The sequence below is a fragment of the Amyelois transitella genome, chromosome 14, assembly GCF_032362555.1.
Source record: "Amyelois transitella isolate CPQ chromosome 14, ilAmyTran1.1, whole genome shotgun sequence".
Taxonomy (NCBI): Eukaryota; Metazoa; Arthropoda; class Insecta; order Lepidoptera; family Pyralidae; genus Amyelois; species Amyelois transitella.
Window position 1 is genome coordinate 3294241 of NC_083517.1, and position 22686 is coordinate 3316926.

At 34.2% G+C, this 22686-nt stretch overlaps 1 protein-coding gene and 1 pseudogene across 1 annotated transcript in view; one reads left to right on the plus strand and one right to left on the minus strand.

The window, feature by feature from the left end:
- The window catches only part of LOC106130894 (headcase protein), a 67399-nt gene that overhangs the window by 41045 nt on the left and 3668 nt on the right, over window positions 1-22686 (plus strand). The window lies entirely within an intron of this gene.
- Window positions 8192-9633, minus strand: LOC132902507 (uncharacterized; annotated as a pseudogene).

Consider the following 22686-nt stretch of genomic DNA (forward strand, 5'->3'; position numbering starts at 1 on the left):
CTGTAATGGCGTAACGCTCGCCCTTTGCTCTGACCTTTAGGGATTTGTTTTCTATCAATGATTGACTTTCGCAAGTCGGGATTGGACGTCTGTGCAATTGTTTGGGTTATTTGGCAAGTTCTAAAGTGCAGTTGCAGTCGCCTACTTATGTAACGCACCTGCCTTATCGGGCCGAGGACCGTAGCTCACGTTCACTCGCCCATTCTATGAATTACTTATAGGTCATAGACCTTTTATTATACTTGTCCTCGTAAAATTGATTATTATTTGCTTTCTAAGGTTAAATTAAACAATGTTGTTAGGTTAGTAGTCTAGTCAGTCCTAGTCAAATGCGTTTCTGAAAAATCATCTTTAACAAAAGATTTTAAAAACATTTCGTGTAAGCGTAAAAACAAGATTCCATTATCAATTCTATCGAACACGTACTTTAAAAGCTTGTCAGACAAAACTGAGACGTTATCCGGGCCGGAAATCTCGCACTAGGGTTAAAGGGATCCACAAGTTTTAGTTCATTTTCCCGCGTTTTTGCCCCTTCTGTAAATGCGCCAAATCCTCCAACATCCCGAAGGAGGCGGGATAAAACGGGACTGACTTAAACACTGAAAGTGCTCTCGACGACTGTGCAAGCACGGACGGAAAAAATTCAAATTTACTTAATCTTATCAAGAACTTTAATGTTACTTTAGAATAGACTCATGATATTTCACAGTAACTTTGTGTTTTATGCTTTATTGCATTAAATTACATTTGAAATAACACCACTTTTTCGATGTACAAATTTTAGCTGACACAGTTTGAAGTAGAAGAATCTATGTGAAGATATTTACGTAAAAACTTCAAATAAGGCATATAATAATACGCAATTCAGCTTTAACACATATATTTTAAACATTATCCAAAAAAATTAAAAGCGGTTTACCTTCAAATTTGAGAGATAATTGGTCTTATAACAAATCTTTATTACATTGATATGCAAATGAATTGGTTTGAATGCACGCCAAAGGATTTAGGATCCAGTTTCGGATTTTAATTGAGATTCATGTATCGAATCATGCAATCGTTATTTTAATGGTTGCATAATTTAATTAGGTCCTGATTTCAATATTGAACAGGTTGATTTGTATTATTTGTAGCGGGTGCTGATAAATCTCTCATTGGAGCGAATTCTTCATTGCATTCTCTGTCTGATTCAAAGCTGCTGAAGAGAATAATATCAAGATACTTTGCATGCTGTGAAAAGATTTGAGAAATCTAAATTTATTTTCTCCCACATGAAGATAATCCCAGTTACATAAGCACTTCTTTACAGAAGAGTCCAATGTACGCCGTTGATCATGTTTTGGATTGGGTAAGCCAGGTTTTAACAAAAATGCATGCATACATCATTTTAACCAACTTGAGCAGAGTCAGTTTTGTCAGATTTACGTACGGTACGTGTGGTTCATGGCACTTTAGAATGGGACCACTCTTTATCTTCCCATGGATGTCGTAAGACGACTAAGGGATAGGCTTATAAACTTCTACTTGTAGGCTATGGGATTGCAACCTGTCACTATTTGATTCCGAATTTCAGTCTTTTCAAGACTGTTGGCTCTGCCTACCTTGCAAGGGATATATGTAGATGTGACTATATGTATGCATGTATGTGTATGTACGTACGTTCATTCAAAACTAAGTACCTACGGTACCTTCACCTTTCATATACTCGTATTAGATTACTTTAAAGGTGTAGTGTAGACCGAATGATATATTTCCACGTTTACGCCGGTTCTGCGATCCTAATCCGGGGAATTAACCGGATAACCGGGCGCCCGGGCCCTCCTCGATTTATTAGCCGAAGCTAGGCGAGAATTATTCTTAGCTAATTTTCGTGATGCATGGATGCGTCCTTTGACGTTAGTTTAAAACGTTTACCTTGTAACCCTGCCGTGGAAGGCAAACCTACGGGAAACATAGAAATAGATTTCATTTCAAAATAATAATACTAGCCATAGCTTTATGACGAAAACACAACTTATAACTAAACTAGCTGTTGCCCGTGGCCCGCGGCATTGTTGTTTAATTAAATCCACTATCGTTTCCAAAGCGCAAGAGTAAAATCAGTGAAAATACCGTAACACTACAGCAAGACGTCAATTTACAAATATATATAATACATTTTCAATCTAAACCGTGGACAAATGTATATTGTCTAGAGTAAAAAAAAAATTGAATTAAAAAAAAAGCGAATTAATAAAAATAATAGACAAATACACTTGAACTTACTTATCTGTTAATTCAGTATTAACAGAAGAAACTTACGTAAGCATCCTATGCATAATAACACAAAACCTGATATCCTTATACATATGCTTGTAGAATACTAATCTCTAATGGACCTATTCAATTGTACCGCTTTACAAGTTGTAAATCCGGTCTAGATATTTACAATTTTAGTGTTTATCCATATTATATTGCTTGGAACTGGATTGGATGCCATTTAATTAAAAGTAGAAACAGATTAACTCTTGACTGTAGCCTTTAACACACGTATAATAAAAATAACTCAGTCTTTGAGATAAAAACGACTCTTTTGACAGAACGGAACAGAACATTTTTGTTCAGAAAGAAAAGGACAAAAGATCAAAAAACTAATAGGAGTAGTAATCGTAGGTACTACAAACACAAATCTCAGACCAATAACTAATTAATTCCTCCGTGAGAAAAAATACTTTTCAGCTGTCAAAATGAGTTATTGTTTAACTTAATAACGCTGACTACCTACCGACATATTTTAGTTAGTAAGACGCGTTATATCAGTCATTGCTCTAACTTATATAACTAATACTCGAATCTATTAGATAAACTAGTCAATGGTTTTCATTAATCTATTACCGCATGATAACTGTATAAACAAACAAACGTGTACATAGACAATGTTATCAATGAGTTCCCCGAACCAATGCATCACCTGGCTGATTAGTTAAAGTATTTGATAGTGTGAATTGATGTGTCCTATTATTAATTAAATTGTATCGTATAAAGTGGTTTAATTGATTACATAGTTTCATAAACACGTAATGGCGGCCTGTGTTTGCCAACTGAAGAATAAGAAAGAAGAATGAAGAGAAAAGAGAAAAGTTAAATATATTACGCCTCTTGCTGCTTACTTTTTATACTTGCCTCGGGTTTTTACGAAGGTACTTTTGCAATGTCCGTTCATCAATATTTTCAACATTTTAAATTAATTTTAAGAAGTTCACACTCATGACATTTGTTCTGGCTAAGTTCAGTCTGAGGGGAAACTGCTTGGAATACGATTGCTTGGAATGCAGCGTTTTGATAGTATCTCTATAAAAAAAAATACTGACTGATCCATAATTCCATACATCCCGGGGAGTCAAAAAAGTCGGTGCTTTAAACTCATAGGTAAACACGAGACTTGCACGTGCGAAGTTACTAGACATTTTTATGCGAATGTTAATAGGACTGAAAGAAAATAGCTACAATGATTATGTTGAGGCTGTTCACCAGTTGACATATGGCCGGTCTAGGCTAGTCAATAGTGTGTTATGTAAGGGCCGTGCGTAGTGCATGTTTATTATTATTGCTGATACGTTCGCCTTGGAGCGGTCGTTATCCTCTGTGGCCTCTGTATGTAGGGCTGGCACGAAATATTGGTTAGAAAAGTACAACAATCATCAATGAATAAATAGAAAAAGTTAATGATGAAGTTAAGATTATCCCAGACTGGCGAAGTTTTATGAAGGCAGTGATGAATGCAGTTGAAGCAGCGAAAGAAATCTGCATTGCGTGGCATGTGCAACGGTATATAAAAAACTATCGCTGTCCCGTGCCAAAGTAGGCTGTGTAGTATTGGCATACCAAATAGGTACTCCGGGGTAGAGTTAGAACCAAAAAAAAATAATAATTTTGTCGAAATGGTTTGATATAAGTACCTGTAAGAAAGCTCATATTTTTCGTTGCGTTTGTCCAAGTTGTATCAACTCAACACCGTCAGAGCTGCGGGTTTTATTTTGTGGCAGTTCTGCCCGAACGTTCGCTCCCACTTTTTCACAAGTAAAACTCTAATAAAAACATTGAACGCCATCACAGCCTGAGAAGTTAAATTTAAGCAAAAAAAAAAACAAAAAACCTAAAGGTCTAAGTTTTTACTGTAAGCCCTAATAAGTAGCCGTGGCTTATCGCACGCGGCGGTCTCGCATATTATAGACTTACGGCTATTGTGAAATGAACACAACAATGATAACGTTTGTGCAGTCATCAAATATGGCTAAAGAAACCGCAGAACAGACAGAACGCTTACTTAAAGGCAGTGTGATAGTCATATTTTGCAATAAAGCACAAAACTAGCACGGCTTAGTGTAACTCGTTTTAGATGTATGGGAATAAGGGTGTGGTCAAGATGGAAAGTGTTATTTTTTATATTGTTTTTCGTTGAGCTGAAATGGCTTGTTCTATCTGTGTGATTTAACCCAATTTATTAAAAATAATTGTTCAATCACATTAAATCTCATAGGCTTGTTTAGATGAATGATCTAAACGAGTTCTTCAAAATATTGTCAGTAGACAATCATTGTAACGCTAAAGTATACTCATAAAAGTGATACTAAAAACATTAATAACCGTAATAATATGTGATGAATACATCGTAATACTGTGTAATACATAGATAAGATAGTATTTTTGAAAAGTGAAACGTTGGTTAATTGGCTCAAACAAAAAAAAATTCACTAAGTGAAGGTATTAAAATTTTATCACACAATATCTTTTTGATTCCATGCTAGTGGTATAAGTAAATAATGGAAATATCACTTTAACAAAATTACAAAATTAAAATACTGTACATGATGTCAAAAATCTACGTCCTGAAATGAAACATGATAAATAAACGACTCGTAAATAAACAATAAAATCGAAATGAAAACTTATGTTCGAAGTCGCGACCCGTCAAACAAGACAGCCATAATTAATAGTCAAACGAACTTACCTGTACGTGAAGTTCGACTGTAATTATGTGAAGTTGTTGTCTCGTCCGAAGATGATGAACAGATTACTAATGTAGTATCGGTCTTGTACTCACTAGCGCCACACAATTTTAAAGCTTGATTGAAAAACTGAACGCATCCCTCTGTGTGCTTCCTCTTCCGGTATCTATGGCCTTATGTCATTCTAGTTCGAAGAATTAATTTTACAGCTGATAACAGGGCAATACAATTAATCTAATTGTTTAGGATCTAATGGGTTGGGAGGGACTCATCATCTTCGGACGAGACAACAACTTCACATAATTACAGTCGAACTTCACGTACAGGTAAGTTCGTTTGACTATTAATTATGTTCGTTGTTGTCTCGTCCTCGATGATGAACAGATTACTAATGTAGATGTTCAAAGACAGAAGTTGTAAAATTAAACCAATAAATCTTTGTAACTGGAAAAGAAATATTTATTATTTTCTTTCTATAATTGACAAAAAACAGATACATGATTTTAATTATTAATTAATCACTTATTTTAAAGATATACTCTCAGCAAATTCTGAGTTATTAATTATAGGACGATTATAAAATTTTCCAAAAATAGCCGATTCTCCAGACCAACCAGCCGTTCGCCTAATCTCGTCAATGTTGACGCCTCTCTTAAACGCCGCAGAAGTCGTGGCATGACGTGTACTGTGCGTTGAGAATGTGGAGATATCTATACCACATTCTTCCATACATTTTTTGATCCAACGGCTGATTGTGCTGGTAGAAACGCTTTTATATGGTTTTCTGAAAGAAATAAATAACATATTTGTTGTTCTTAAATTCTTAGTAATATCCAAGTAGTTAATTAGAGTTCTAGCAGGACAGATGTTTACCCTATCATTAAAGAAGGGTAAAGTAAGAAAAGGTTGGCACTTATTAGGTGCTGATGTTTTGATTAATTTGTCAATTTTGATTGTTATACAATCTTCCTTAATTACTATATTATTTATATCAATTAATGAGATCGTTTGAACTCTTTGGCCTGTGGCAAGAATTAACAATGTTGCAGTCTTTTTAGTTACTAATTCTAAATTATTATCCTCTATATATTTCTCCTCAATAAATTTTAAAACTATGGATACATCCCATGTAATACTATATTTTGGGGCACTAGGTCTCAACCTAAAGAAACCTTTAAAAAGTCTTTTAATTTTTTCATCAGATCCCAATTGTGAGCCCATTATTAATGATAAGGCAGACCTATGTGAATTCAAACTACCATATGACAAGCCTTCATTGAATTTTTTAGTAAGGTATATAATAATATCAGAAATAGATGGTTCTGTTAATGAAATACCTTTTTCTTTTGAGTACCTGGCCCATGCCAGTATGCATGACTGATATTGTTTCAAAGTATTTGTGGAAATAGAAGCCAACATGATTTCTGCTGCATCATTGTTGATTCCTAATTTTAGGAAAGCTTGCCTGATAAGACACCTGCCATCAAGCTGAGGTTCTTGTACAGAGGATGTGGATTCCTTTTGCTTTATCTGTGATAATTTTTTCTAAGGTTTTAAGAACCATAGAAAAAGGTGGAAATGCATAAAAATGGAATTTAGACCAACATAGTGTGAATGCGTCGATAGCAAATGCTTCAGGGTCCGGGTGCCATGATATGAAACATTCACATTTCGCATTCGTTCTACTTGCGAACAAATCCATAGTTGGTTTTCTTAATACAGAGACTATTTTATTATAATATATTTCATTCAATTCCCATTCAGTGTTGGCTAATTGTTTTCGCGACTCAAAATCTGCAATTATGTTGTCTTTTGTATTAATGTATGTTGCAAAAATGTGTATATTTCTTAATTCACACCATTGCCAAATTTGTTTTGAGAGTTTATGTAAATGAGGATACTGGATACCACCATATCTATTGATGTATGAAACCGCAGTGATGTTATCAATTCTAAGAAGAAGATTACTGTTTGTAACATGTGAAGCAAAACACTTTAATGCGAAAAAGGCTGCCAACAATTCCAGGGAATTGATATGAAGTTTTAATTCTTGTTCAGTCCATGTTCCTCCAGTTTGTTTAGCACCACAAGAAGCTCCCCATCCAGTCCTGGATGCATCGCTAAATATTTCTAACTGATAATTATTTTTTCTTATATTGTTGGTTGATTTCATGATTATTCTGGACCACCATCTCAAATCATCTTTACACCGCTCAGTTAATGAGGTCTTTGATTCGAAATTATCATTGTTTTTAAGAAGAGATAGAAATTTTGTTCTCTCTAATTCTTTAGTATATAATAAACCATACTTGATAGCAGGACATACTGATATTAATTTCCCAATAACTTGAGCTAAGAATCTAATTGTAATACTATTTTTTGAATATAATTCCGTTATTAACTTTAAACAATTTTGTCTCTTTTCTTTGGAGATACTGATAGACATATCTAATGTGTTAAAAATAAAGCCTAAGAATTTACATGTCTGTCTTGGAATAAATTCACATTTTTCTCTGTTAATAATAAAACCTAATTTAGATAGCAGTTCTATGGTACAAGTCATATTGTTAAAACATTTGGTGTAGTTACTGTCAATGCATAAATAATCATCGAGGTACACTACTGACAGGTAGCCCTTTTGACGTAGATAAGAGGTCACTGGTTTCATGATTTTTGTGAAAGTTAGTGGGGCTGTGCAAAGACCAAAAGGTAATACATTAAACTGGTAGTATTTTCCCTCAAAATAGAATCTTAAATATTTTTTACTGCTATTATGCATGTTAATCATATAATAAGCGTCTTTTAGATCTAAGGATACTAAGTAATCATTTTTGTGTATCAGTTTACAAACTGTTCTGTAGTCTTCTAACTTAAAATGATCACAGTTAACAAAGGTATTTAATTTTTTAAGATTTAATATAAATCTGTATGATCCATTAGGTTTTTTAATAATAAAAATGGATGAACAAAATTGGTTGTCTACAGGTGAACATACCTCTATGGCTTTCACACATAACAACTTGTTTATTTCTGAATATAGTTGTGATTTTTCAGAATCAGAAAAGTTGTTATTCAAGGGAATGGACCTCTGATGAGGTATTTCCCTGAATGGGATTTTATATCCCTTAACCCAATCCAATATGGTGGGGTCACTTGTTATTTGTTTCCAATTTTGTAAATAATAACAGATTCTTCCTACCTTAACATCTATTTCCTCCCTCGCCTCATTGTTGTTTGATCTTCTTTCTTCACCGCAGACTGATGTTTGTTGTACCGGTGGTAAGGCTGCCCTCCTGACCTCTGGGATCTCTGCTGTATTCCTGCTCGAGGAGGGCCCCGCCAGTTTAAAGTTTTATTATTATTTGTCTTGTCTTTATTTTCATTTTGTTTGACAAAAGGTTTCTTCTTGTCATCACTTTTTAGGTCCTTTCCTGATTTTTGTACAGCTTTGGCTGTCTTTATTTTTTCTGTTAAATTTTCTCCAAATAGGAATTCTCCCGCTTCGGTTTCTAACAAAGAATCTTTGAGATCCTTGTTAATAGTTGACAAGACTAAGGTCCGACGTCCTCTGGAATCCAGGAAAAGAGAATCACACAGCAATCGCCCGGCATCATTCATTTTCTTGATTATGGAGATCTTATTCTCTTGAATGTTCTGTAGGGCCATCTGCAAGGCCTGGCCAATGCAGGATAATGCCGTCGATATTTGTTTTTGACGGTTTTCAATGACCTGGTCTCTTTTCCGAGCACCTTCGTTCATGGCGGCAGCCACTTCTTTATTTAATTTAGGTGCTAATCATCTTTGGTACGTTCTGGAACTCAATATTGTCCTTGTGAAGTGGCTCCCTTTCCTCTTTATCTAATCCTCTGCTAAGGATTTTTGTCCAACGGTCAGCCACTTCCTTATGTAGGATTTCTTTTTTAGGTAATGGAGCAGGTGCCACTCCCAACACATTGAGGATCTCCTCATCTAGGTTAGAATCTTCCTGGTCTAGATTTTCTTCACATGGATTTTCTACAAACTCATCCTCAGGTAGTGGGGTAGGCATGTTTTCTTTGTTATAAGATTGACATTCATCTATCTCCACATCGTCTGTAATGACGAAAAAACTTGTTTATATACTGCATTAAGTCGCGCCATGTACATTCCCACAGAATGTCCTAGGTGCTTTTCGTATGAAAACCACATGTGTTCCCACAGAACACCCTTAGGTTTTATCATTGTTTTATACTTGACAGCCATGTACATTCCCGCAGAATGCCCTAGGCCCAGTGTAAAAAACAATGTATGTTTACAGATATCCTGAGATTCTGTGTTGTGGAAGAGAAAAAATTTGGTTATAACCTCACCTTCACAATCCGATTCGGGGAGTCGGATAATTTTTCTTTCTAATTTCCGAATTTTCTTTAAAAGATGGTTCCTTTCTTCCTCCGAGGACCTTTTTTGTGACATTTTTCAACAATACACTGAAAAACTTATAAAAAATGAGGAAATATGTGACGCCGTTTTTGACACAAAAAACCGAATGACATAAGGCCATAGATACCGGAAGAGGAAGCACACAGAGGGATGCGTTCAGTTTTTCAATCAAGCTTTAAAATTGTGTGGCGCTAGTGAGTACAAGACCGATACTACATTAGTAATCTGTTCATCATCGAGGACGAGACAACAACGAACATAATGTACAATACAAACATTTTTGTTTACGTCTGTCGCAAAAGTAAAAGTGCAGCCAGTTTAACAACACGTAATTTTTTACAACATTGTATATTTGGTTATAAGAAAAAAACACTTAATTTGAAAGCTCTTTGTTTTAACGAGAAGTGACTATAAAATAAAAAAAATACTCATTGGGAATTACTTTTTCATACATACATACATACCTACATAAACTCACGCCTCTTTCCCGGAGGGGTAGGCAGAGACTACCTCTTTCCACTTGCCACGATCCCTGCATACTTCCTTTGCTTCATCCACATTCATAACTCTCTTCATGCAAGCTCGGCGGTTTCGGGCACTTTTGACCTGACCCTTCACCAGGACGTCCTTAATTTGATCAAGATATGTTATATACTTTTTCATATCTACTTAAATGCCAAAAGCAACATAATATGTGCACCCGGGCTTTGGAGCCTACATTGCAAATTGCAAATGCGATCAAAAATATACCAAAGGCGTGGAAGGAAACATAATTTAAATTGAACACGTACTAGTAGAGACTAAACCATAGTTACAAATACTATATTTCATACCAACAAAAAAAAATATCAAAATGCTACAAAGATTGGTGCCATTCAAAACCTCCATACAGTTGCCTAGAAAATAGGTATTCTCTTGGACATGTTTCACACTGAGTTAAGTTCTAATCTGCCAACTTATAAGCCAGACATAGCCAGACTGTGGTTGTTAACCTAATATGCAAATAGGTTGAATTCCACTGTTCAATTACAAGAGAATGAAGCAATAAATTTCTGCTACCCAAAGATTAAATATATTGTCTTAATTTTAATGCGAAATATTGTCTTGATGTTGCAAATAACACTGGATCCCAATGAACCCGCCATCGACCTTTCACTACGGAATGTAATTCGTTGTTTTGATTTTAAGATAGTCTCCGGTCACTGGTTTAACATTTGGGTACCGGAGTTCTGGAGATTTGGACTAGTAACCTTAAAAGTTAAACGAGGGTAGAATAACAACTTTAATGAGCTTATTTGAGACGAAAATTGTGACCGTGTGTCAAGTCTACAATAAAAATTAAACAACATATAAAATAGACATATCGTTAAAAGTAATCTGTATTGAAATTAAAGAAATTGTGTGTTTTCGTATTGTAACTCGTGCGCAATCGTCAAGCTGTCAAATATAACTCAGAATTTAGATGAAATATAAAACTCTTACTCATGGTGGTGATAACAATGAGTTGTGAGTATAAATTCACTAGTACTAGCCACTTCTCTATATTACTTTACTCAATTTTATGGTCAACGCACATATATTTAAAAGTAATCTGTATTAAACCAAAACTGTTATTCTATATATCAAACCAAACCTGTGAAAATTTTAACGATAAAATATAATCTTCAGATTATTTATGATTCATGACAATGTTTTTTTTTTTAAATAAATCTAACGATAAACACAGCAAGTGATAAGTTAAATATTTAATTTATCATTACCGTTTTTATTTATTAAATTACACTTTGTCATATTGTCCTCGCGATAAAAGCGAAGCCCATGTTTGCAACTTTGTAAAACATAGATAAGGGTAATAAAGTGAGAGAATATAGGGAGATAGTATTTATTCTCTCAACTTCATTCAACTCTATCTATTAAGCCAAACAGCTGAACATGACCTATCATTCTTTTCAAGACTATTGGCTACCCCGCAAAGGATATAAACGTGATTACGACGTCGCGTCGACGTCTGTAGTCCTTCCGGGGAAATAGCGAGATTTTATGTAGGTACCTATATATTGTCAAAAGTACCCGAAACCGCCGAGCTTGCATGAAGAGAGTTATGAATGTGGATGAAGCAAAGGAAATATGCAGAGATCGTGGCAAGTGGAAAGAGGTAGTCTCTGCCTACCCCTCCGGGAAAGAGGCGTGATTTTATGTATGTATGTATGTACCTATATATTTTGTTATGTTTCGGAACAGAAGAGAAAAATAAAACCGATGGCCTTGTTGAAGACCACTCTAAATAAAGATATAAGTAATGTTATCATGTACGAGTATGAAATGCAGGGTTATCTGTGCATGCCAAATGATACGTATATTGATAACGCCTGTCACTGATAGCGCCGTTGTTTTTTATAGAAAATACTAGCTTATCAAGTAAATTGCAAGGTCAGTCAATCTTTAGTAGCTCTTAAGCCATTTATTTCGCTTTTGCTAGAAAGATATCTTAGGAAATCTATATTGCTTAATGTTTTTGTAATACTATCTGTATTTTTGACTATTTGTGCCACAATAAATTAAAAAAAAAAACATTCGTAATTATCTTAAATTTCATGCAACTACATATATGTAGTTATATAAAATCCTAGACGGGTAAGCAGTTTATTTTTAATTTTTTAAATATCCACTCGTCACTCTGTGAATGTTTATTGTGGCGAATATGCAATGTATAATGTCTACACAAAACCACTTATGGCACACTATGGATAAAAACCAAAAAATATATCAAGTATATCTCAAATTCCCTGAACGGGAAAGTACCAACGCGATGGAAAACGTAACGACATATAAAACGAAGCTAAAAGCATGCAATAAGCCGGTGAAAAAGCATAGACAGACAGCACTCAGACTCAAAACAAATATTAGCTAGCTCGGGAATCGAATACGGCATGTCGTTAGCACTCCAACACCATGCCATTAAGTGTTGTAACTCATTGACTGAAATGTTAATGTGTTCCATTCAATGGTTCTCATTACTACTTTAATTATATTACGTTAGAACTAGTTATAGGCTTCGGCTTTGCTTGCGTGTGGAGATATTAAAATTAACAAAATTCAGAAAGTGATATGTGACTTCAGAATGAATTCATGGTATTCTGACAAGCCTGCATGCAAAGTATGATGAACGTGAATGAAGCAAAAGAAGTATGGTATGATCATGGCATGTGAATGGATTGGTCTCTGCCTATAAGCCTATTTCTCTGGAACAAGAGGCGTGATCGATGTCTCTGGTTTAAATATATCATCAGCAAGAACATGTTAAACTGTAAGGTTACCATTTAAAAATAAATCTTCACTTGCATTCAAATTGTAATGTAATTGGCGTCTTCTAGTTAATTCAGACATCGAGCTGTGTCATCACTGCCTATAGTCGTCTATTGACTAATGCGGTATCATTGAATGTACGTTCTAAGTGCCAGGGGCACGCGATGTGTGCGTTCGAACACTAAACCTAATTGTTGAGAGTAAACAAGTCGGATAGAATTATATGGTACATTGAAGGAAATACGAATAGCGACACTTTGTCGACCTGCACGATAGTAAATTTCAACTAAATATTTATTTGTGTGTATAGCAACAACGAGATAAATTTGGAAATTTCATTGTATTTATTTACCTTATATTGGTATTAGAAATGAGCTTTATGTATTTGAATGTAAATACCATTTCGCTCACCTTTTTAATTAAATGAAATAAAAACGTTGTGTCGTGAAGTCAGCACTGCGCTGAGCTATTACTTTTAACATTGCTTATTCTTATAATATGGGTTATTTTCCCCTGCAAAGATTGCGGAGATCAGATGGGAGGTGCTTCGTTCCTGACTTACCCAATCCAGAATCCATGGTCAGGGCTTCCTCCGGGCTCCTCTCCAGAGTGGTGAGGATACATTCGGGACTACAGCCAAAAGATTCTTATCAGCTGATTTGATTGTTATTTGCATTTGACGACGATTTTTTAAATATCTTCACTCTTACAGGACTTAAAATAAATTCCTATTTGCATACAGAACCAAGAGTCGATAACAATAATTAAATTATCTACAAATAGACAATTTTCTGATAGATTTATGCGTTATAAAGCAGAGTTTACGATTATTGTGTGATCGTTACGAGCTCGTGTTATACAGTCGTCTGATAGCCCCAAGGGAGCAATTGTTATAGATTTATTCATTTATGATATCATATTTATTAACTACAAATACCTATCAGTATCACATACTAAGTTACTTAAGGTACAGTTTAGAACGTCTACTACAAATAAACTGGAAAAAGGCACGTTATAAAAATAATTAACTTTTAGTCTTATTCATAAAATTTTACTATTTTGAGGAAGCAAAAATGTTATTTCAAAACAAGTAATGCAAGAAATTACTGTAAGTACATGTGAAACAAAATAAGTACTGATTAATTAATCTCTTTAGGTCAAAGGCTATCGCACTATGTAGGAAAAATAAAGTACAAATAATGGATGCATTTTAATTAGTGCTTCCAAGTTACAGAGCCGGATTACCTAAAAGGGTAATGCTATTGTAAATATTAGTCCCTCGTTTGTTTTATTTATTACTTGAAATATCTCCCCAGGATTTGCTTAGGGATCTTCACATTCCTTAATCCGTCCCTGTCTTTGAATATTTTCCTGCACACACAAAGTTATGACACTTTGATTTTAGTTTTGTTCATTAATTACAGTGTTTCTCAAATTTTAACGTTTCATACATAAAACTTAAATGAAAATATTCACACTTCGATAATGCTTTTAGCGCATTGTTTGTTTTACGCAGTAAAAAATATTTAGTCATAAAACCTATCTCAGTTAGGCGTCTGTGTAGAGTGACTAATTTTAGATTTTTCTTTGAATTGTTAACAAAAACATATTTATTGTTTGCATTTTTAATCTATTTATTTTAACAGTCGGTATATTATATTTCGATAAAAAAATATATTTTTAAACTGAATTTTATAAAATCATCTGTCTTCGCGACTGTGTCCACTCAACTTGTCAACAAGGTGTTGGTTCAGCTGTCGAGTCACGTGTCACCAACACACCCGGTTATCAACACTGTTGACAGTATATAATCTCGATTTCATTATGGACTCTTCGACCAATCAGTTGCATCGAGTTAAACCGGTGTTCTTAATTTAATTTTTTATAATTTAAAATAAGTATTGACTAAATATTATCAATTTTAAAGTGAGAATGCTATTATGCGCGCTTTATTGCCAGTATCATTTTGATTTAACCTTTAGAAAAAGATATCACGTTTTTTGCGGTTTTTCAAAGTCATTTTAATTCATTCGTAAGTACTCAGTGGCAATATTTTACTATTAATTAATAAATGTTACAGTCACTAGCATGGAAAACTATATATTTTAACAGAAAAATACTAAAAATAGAAAAAAGCCGTCGTAGAAAATGGACTATCCCACTATTATTCAGTCAAATCCAATGCCCGCAAACATTGCCAAAATGGCGCAAAAATATTTCAAATGTACAGTACCCAGACCAGACTGCACACTTAAAACATCATATATTATTCGAGAACTAGTGTATTCACTGGCTATACTAAATAAATAGTGGGTGTGCAAACCAAATGTGTTCATGTTTGCAGTGCCGAATGAGTTTGCAATTGACATGCGCGCATGTGCAATCTGTGCAATACCATACGAGTAGGTGAGTTGTCAGCAAAATTATTATTTAAAATAAAAAAATATTATTAAAAAATTTAAATGTGTTCTATTATTCCTTTCCTCTCCGAAAACAACACGGCAAAATTACAACATCATTCCAGGAATACGTATGTACATATATGTTAGTGATGGCTCAATAATTAAATTCTCATATTACTAATTAATGCCAATTATTGCATCTATAGTAAGTATAGGATACTCGCGAAATGCTCTGAAACCGTCGATAATTCTATTACGTATATGCTAGGTCTTAAAAATGTTTGTAATACTCACATGTAGGCTATGTTTCTCATCTAATACCACAGAATTATTAATGTCCAGAACGGACGCTCTAACCAGATTTAGTCGCCTCGACACCGAAATGAAGAATATTTTTTGTAAGTTTTTTTTAAGAAATGTTTTAAAATATTTTTTTAACTTACTATTGTGTTCAACGATTTTGATTGTTTTTCATTATTATTATCCTAGTATATTTAAAGTAATTCGTTACCACTGTACTTCAAAATAAAAAAGTCTGTTAGGTTTATAAATGTACAAATTGTTAAAGATTGTTATTAATGATGTACTTAGGTAGGTACGTTTAACAACTATTGGCAAACTATATAAATTAAAATAATTTGTCACTTTTTCTATAGCACTTAAAGTTTAATTTAAGTAGGTACATTTACGATAAAAAAATTAAATAGAAAAAAGTACGAAGGCATTGCTTATTTCAAGAGACATTTTCTTCAGTAGACCCGCGAGAGGAGAGATAAATATTAGAACACACTAGCGTATGCATAAAGTAATGGAACCAGTGAACTTAAATTTATTTGGCCCTGGTGCAATGTCGGCATTGAGATAGTACGTATCAGGTACCTGGTAGTAATTTAATAATTGCTTGCCACTTTTATTTTTTATTTTAAATGTTTCGTGTATTGAAATCTATTTTTTTTAATAAATTATATTTTTGCATTCTTAAAAAAAAACAATCTAGATAAGTACTTAGGTAATTTTTTTACAAATGCGGGAATTAGTAAAAATGGCATTGAGTTTTATTGCCGAACCGTGAACTAAAAGAACCTCATATAATGGTCCTGACATAACAATACTAACTACCTAAGTAACGACAATACCAAGTCAGGATAAGTAGTTTTCCATGTAGCGTCTCGCCTAGCGAAAAAGCTTTAACATTACCACTTCTTTATCAGTACATCAAACGTAATTAAAAGAGAATACATTTTAAATAGGTTCTCTTGACGATGTAGCTTTAAAATGTCCATTCTAAAGAAAACGTATTATTTCTTAATATGAACATGACCACGTTACATAAATAGCTTAATAAAAATTATATTCAATTCAATGGGTTAAAAATAAACAATCGAAAAATATTGTCACGAGTATGGAAACTGCACTGAAAAAATATGAACAGAGCATCCAAGACCTAACCATTCAAGCATTAATTTACTATTTTATTTATTAGTTAGTCTTTAAACGATCACGCTAATAAAACAATTTATTTGACATAAAAATATAAACAGTTACAATAAAGACGTCTGTCGTCAACACTCTCATCAAAAACGCATCAAAAACCCTGAACATTTGCACCCGACCATTTTTAAGATGCATTTGTATAAATTCTGCTTTATTCTCCGTAGAGACGTGCAACCGGCAATAAACCAGTAACGACTTTGTTGCATAGTTTACACGTCTTGCTTCAAGATATGATTACTAGTTACAACTTTTGAATGGTCCCCTTTCAATGCTTTAGTGCAGTACAAAACATAAACTGCTTTACAAACCAATGTTGAGGTTCATTGATTTTTGTTTTGATTTCTTAACTTAAGCAAATATTTGTGTTTTAAATAACTCTGCTGGTGAAATCAATACGTGTTTTAGCTTTACGTTCAGTTTTGCGATATAGCGCGATATGTACAAAGTTAGGCTTATTATTTAGGTCTTGAATCATGTCACGTCAAAATTTTTACATTTTTGGTTTCAAATGTGTATAAAGTTGAATGTAGAAATAAAAGAATATTTCGAGAATTCATTCTGGATTTTTACGTGAAATTGAAAGGCGTGAAATGCCTTAACTCAATAGGTATGAAAGTATGCGACGCGAAATATGGAATTTTCTGTACGCGTTACTAATTCACGCGCAAGCGAGACATCGGATTTTTGAGAGGTCTTCACACCCATCACTCTGAATATGCATACGAATATTTCAAGCATCCCTTGCAAATTCTCAAGGTACGCGGGGCATTTTCAATACCGTCTGAATCCTTTTACAGATATCCCTTTGTGAAGATTAACAAATTGCACGCTACAATTCCCGAGAGCTGTATCGACATTTGCGAGAGTAATAAATGCTGGAGATTTACATAAACCACCGGGTCCTTTGACAGTCGAATACTGATGAGAACTCGAGAGTAATGGCCGTGATGACATAAACCCGCAATTTCGCTGCGCAAGTAACGATATTTTTCTTAGTTCCAAACTTTCTAAATCTATGAAAATTGCTGAGCAGAAAATATGATAAGATTGCGGGAGAGCCATTCAATTGCATTTGTAGAATGCATTTTCTGATACAAAGGGCTGTATTAGCGTGGAAGTTCCAGACAATGGTAAACACAGGAACTACCCAACCACGCAACCGTCAGGATAAATGTATTGAGCACTGCAAATATACCATCCACCGCAGACTTATTGTTTGAGATGGCAAGCTGAAATATTGGTACTTAAGTTGGTATGTTTCCTTTATTCTTGATGTAATTTGGTCCATATTCTTAGTTTACTTCGCTCGATTGCAATAAATTGAGATATTTCAAGGGTGCAACTGTAGCAAGAGTAAGATATATAGGTATAAGTAGTAAATCTAATAGTTAGTAACTTGCACGGTAATAACAAAATAAATTAGTGGAAAGATTTTTTTTACTGTGATATCTTTGCCGTTGGTGCCAGAAGGAATAATGTCGTCAAAGTTATTGACGTCAAGCAAACATGTCGTAAAGTTGTTTTTCATCCTTTGATCTTAACTTTACCTGTAGGTACGCTAAGTTGAACAGATTTTATTCTAGACGAGACTCTCGAAATATATTTTCTTTTTTCAGAATTTGGTACAGTTACAATTCTTTAAAAAAATTCAAAGGCCGCCTGTTACTTTGGTTAAAGTTAGCTTGGTTATAAAACAAAGAAAATGTCAGTCTAACAATTTATGTAAAGTCTGTAGTATACTAACATCTCTTCAGAAATTGGATACCTAAACCCAATACCCTGATTAATATTTCAATAAACTATTTAAAGGATATTGGATCTAGTATTGAATATCTTGTTGAAGTTAATTGGATTTGCTCCGGGTTTCCATTTCTGTTAGCCTTTCAGACCACTTAAGTGCTTCGCTTTTAATTTTTATCTCTAGTTATAGCATAATGTTGGTAGTAGTCTGTGGCGAGTGCCGGTATAAAATAATGAGAATGCGGAAGTACACTTCGTAGTATAACATTCATAAAATATAAACATAATGTCGGATTTTGGGATAAAACATTACGGATGAGTTGAAAAAGAGCGAAATTAGAATAATCACAAAATTTTACAAATTTACAATCAAACCTTTTCAATAATTTGTAGTAGTAAACAATTAATAATTACAATTAAAACTGAGTTGTAATTTTTTTCCTGCTAAAGAATTTTAATCTGATGAATTGAGAAAGATTTTTTTTCACGAAAAATATCTCGATAACTTCTTTGAAGCATTCATAAATTCTGTGTCCTTTTTATTTTATCTTCATGGCTAGTACAGACGACGGGAAATATAATAGGAAAAGTTTCATTTGGCTAATTAAAAATAAGCCACCCCCGGGCGCAATTCAGATTTATGCTCATTATTCAACCATGTCTGTTATTTTTTACAAAACGCTCAGTGTACTGAAGAAACAAAGGACAATAGATTACTACAACATGATTATATTGTTAAAATTGTCTAGCTTTTAAAATATTGATACATAATGTTTATCTATTTTTCTTTCTTATCCTTTATTACTCGTATTCGAGCAATTTCTTCACCACATTTCGTGGCCATTCAGTCTTCTCGGGGCTCTGTCTACCCCGTAAGGGATATAGACGTGACTATATGTATGTACTATGTATGCATTTCTCCAAAATGATTTGATCGGTACATGTTCTTTTCCCTTTATTAATGGATATTTGTTCAGTGTTTTTAATGAATGTCTGCAAAAGCACACTTGTCGATTGGGGCGGCTCCCCATATAGCTCTATAATGAATCTCGTCACCTCAGCTCGGGAAGTTTTAATGTGTGTACATTCGTCCGGGACGCCGCACAGTACTTCGTTTCAAGTACTCTTTATTCTACTCGGTCGAAAATTAAAAGTTGAAACAGAAATAACGCTTTTAAATTAATGGCCCTAATAAAAAAATAGCGAGCTTTTTGTTTAGATCATTAATTACATGCAGTTAACATGTACTAAAATTCTTCGCAAATGATAAATGCCAATAAAATATACTTTTACGAAGGAACAATATATATCTTTATATAAAATATTTATGATTAAAACAAGATCATTTGGAATTTCGGAAACAAAGTGCCATTTTCTACAATAAAAAGGGAAAAGGAAAAACAGGATTGAAATATTACGAAATCGTTGCTACACGTTATGTTACAAAGATGAATTGTATTTTCAGGATCAGTAACAAATAATAAAAATTCGACCAAAATTGTTAAAATATTTCTCCACTATAATTTCTGTACTCTCATTATTTTAACAACTGTTATCGAAAAGAGCTCTCTTCGCTTTCGTTATTTGAGCAACGAACAAACACACGTTATAATCACCGCTTCAATTTCAACGTTTCATTTACAGTTCTTCATTTAACTCCGAAGATTTTAGCGGAAGCGATTTGTAGGTACGAACGTTTCGTTCGACACCATTGAGACAAGAGTTTACCGGCTGCCAAGTTACCCCGCACTATGTAAATTCAACCGACGTAATTAGAGGAAACTGCGATCGTCTGAGTCAGTTAAATAGCCCAGTCTGCCTGTTAATAGACTCTAGTGCAGACTGAAATCCGCTTCAGTGTGTTCCTACATCTGCGACTGCGGTGAAATGGAGCGTATTTTGGCATTTACGAAAATTACTTATTTTTTTTTTATTTTATTAATAGGTATAGGACTTTTTCATTTTCACAACGAACATGTCAGAGCTAAATACTTAGCAAGTGGGTATGTTCAGTTAGGGTATTTATCGCAATTCTCACAGGGACAGGATCTAACGGCATCTTTAAAATGACGCGGGCAAAATAACTATTTATTGTAAATAGTGAAACGTCAAAATAAATGTATATACCTATTTTTAAAGGTTCATTGGCATATCATGGTATTTGTGAAGAATCATAAAAATTGTTTTCTACGTATATCCACTTTAAGAGGTTCGTTGCAGTATCAAGAGTTATGTGTCAGTTTACAGCCTCACAGCGTCATCAGACAACTGTTAAAGGCGACAATTGCGAGACAAAGCGTGATCGGATTGAGTAAATAAATAGTCCGAGTTGGAGTGCTCATCAATCTGAACGTACAAGTAAATTGTGCAAGTTTGCAGCCGGTGACATAAAGTAATGAGAATTTGGAAGTGTAGCATTTTAGTTTGATAAGTCTGAGAACGGCCTCCAATATAACAGAACGTTACAATGAAACGTTGTACAACTCGAAAGCAATCTAATATATAGATAGATAGATGTTTTTTTTTCAAGACGTATTTGGCAATATCTACACACTTCTATGCTCTCTATATTTTGTTATCGAGTTCGTCGCCCGCAACCTGCAACCTCACTAAACTTTCGTGAGCGCGACACTTAACAATTTAATTGTCACTCATTAGTCCTAAGGCGAGGAGACTAGCGCTGTTTTAATTAACACTGTAATTCATTGTCATTTCATTAGCTGTGCGCCGTCATTTTTCACTTGATTCAGCAAAGTGTTTCACTATTTATAGTTATCAATCATTCGGTTGCGGCACAGCATCTGTCGTTGAGCAGAATCAATCATGTGAGCTGCTGACGCTCCGTCGGCCACATATTTATCACTTTCAAGTCTAGAGCGATTGTTATTCGCAAAACGGGCACTTATATGAGCGAAATGTTCAGGTTGTAAGTTATAAAAGGTGCCATGTGGTTCTCGGCACCAACATGATAGGACCACTCCATCTCGTTCCTATGGATTTCGTAAAAGGCGACTAAGGGATAGGCTTATATACTTTTCAAGACTGTTGGCTCTGTGGGGGACTGTAGACCCCGCAAGGGATATAGACGTGATTATATGTGTGTATGTAAGGAATAGATGTTTTAGTTGTGAAGATAGTGTTTGCTATGCCGGATGGCCCGCCCCCTCCCGCCGACTTGGCAAACTGCACTATACAGCAAGCAAACTGCAAATCATACCGAGTTTGTTAGGTCAACGCTCTCGCCGGTTACGTTTTATGTGTTCCTGGTGTCACGACGTCACTCTAATAATAGATAGGAATGCTTAACATCAATATATGCACATCGGTATGCAAGTTCCTTACATATGCGGACCGCATTTTAGTAAGCAACATCAATTCGTTTCATAATGCGATGAGTAACACAATAGCTAGAGTCTATTGCCAAAAGAGGAACAAAGAAGGATTTAATACCTTCATTGAATATTGTTTGTCATAAAGACATTCAACATCATTAATCATATATGCCAGTGAAATGGTTGTAAGAGAGAAATCGAACCAATTACTATAATAATGTTACTAGTTTCTGGCCGCAGCTTCTCTCGTGTTTACCGCAAATTCCATAGTGTTTTTGTGGTGAACAAAATAGCCTATTTACTTAGTACTCCAATTATATTTGAGATTGGATTATTTCCTTGTTACCATATTGTCAAACACGTATATGTCTTGCGTCAAAAGTAATATTCTCTCCATTAAATGGAAGTCTTATCACATTTGAATACACATACATTGAAAATAACACCCGTTTAATTGACTACAGCGCGAACTCATCAAACTTTCATTATCAACCCTAAAATTGCGCGGACGTGAACAAAATTCGCCCAATCGATTCCTTTTGTTTGACTTCGTCTCCTTATACTCAGTAATTGCCTTCCCTTTCATTATTCAACTTTATGCAGTCATTTACTTGCCTCATGACATAACGAAATCCTAGATGTATCGAATTCATTTGTACTTGACAGTTCGATGATTATCAATTTGAGTGGCTGGTGTTTACAAAAAAAAATGTACTTACCTAATTACATTTGTGTTATGTTCCTTGCAATCATGTTTAATTAATAAGTCAATATCTACTTCTTAGTCAAAGAATCATTACATATTAAAATATCATATGAATTATAATCGTTGACAAAAACTTTTATTTTTGATGTTATTGTTACTCCTTTACAGTATAATCATTATAATTTTTAAGCAGTAAAAACATATACATAAAATAATCTAATTCATAAGCAAAATAATGTCGTGAAACTTCTGTGATTATATTATTTTGAAGTTATTGCGAGAAAGTACGTGTGGGTAGA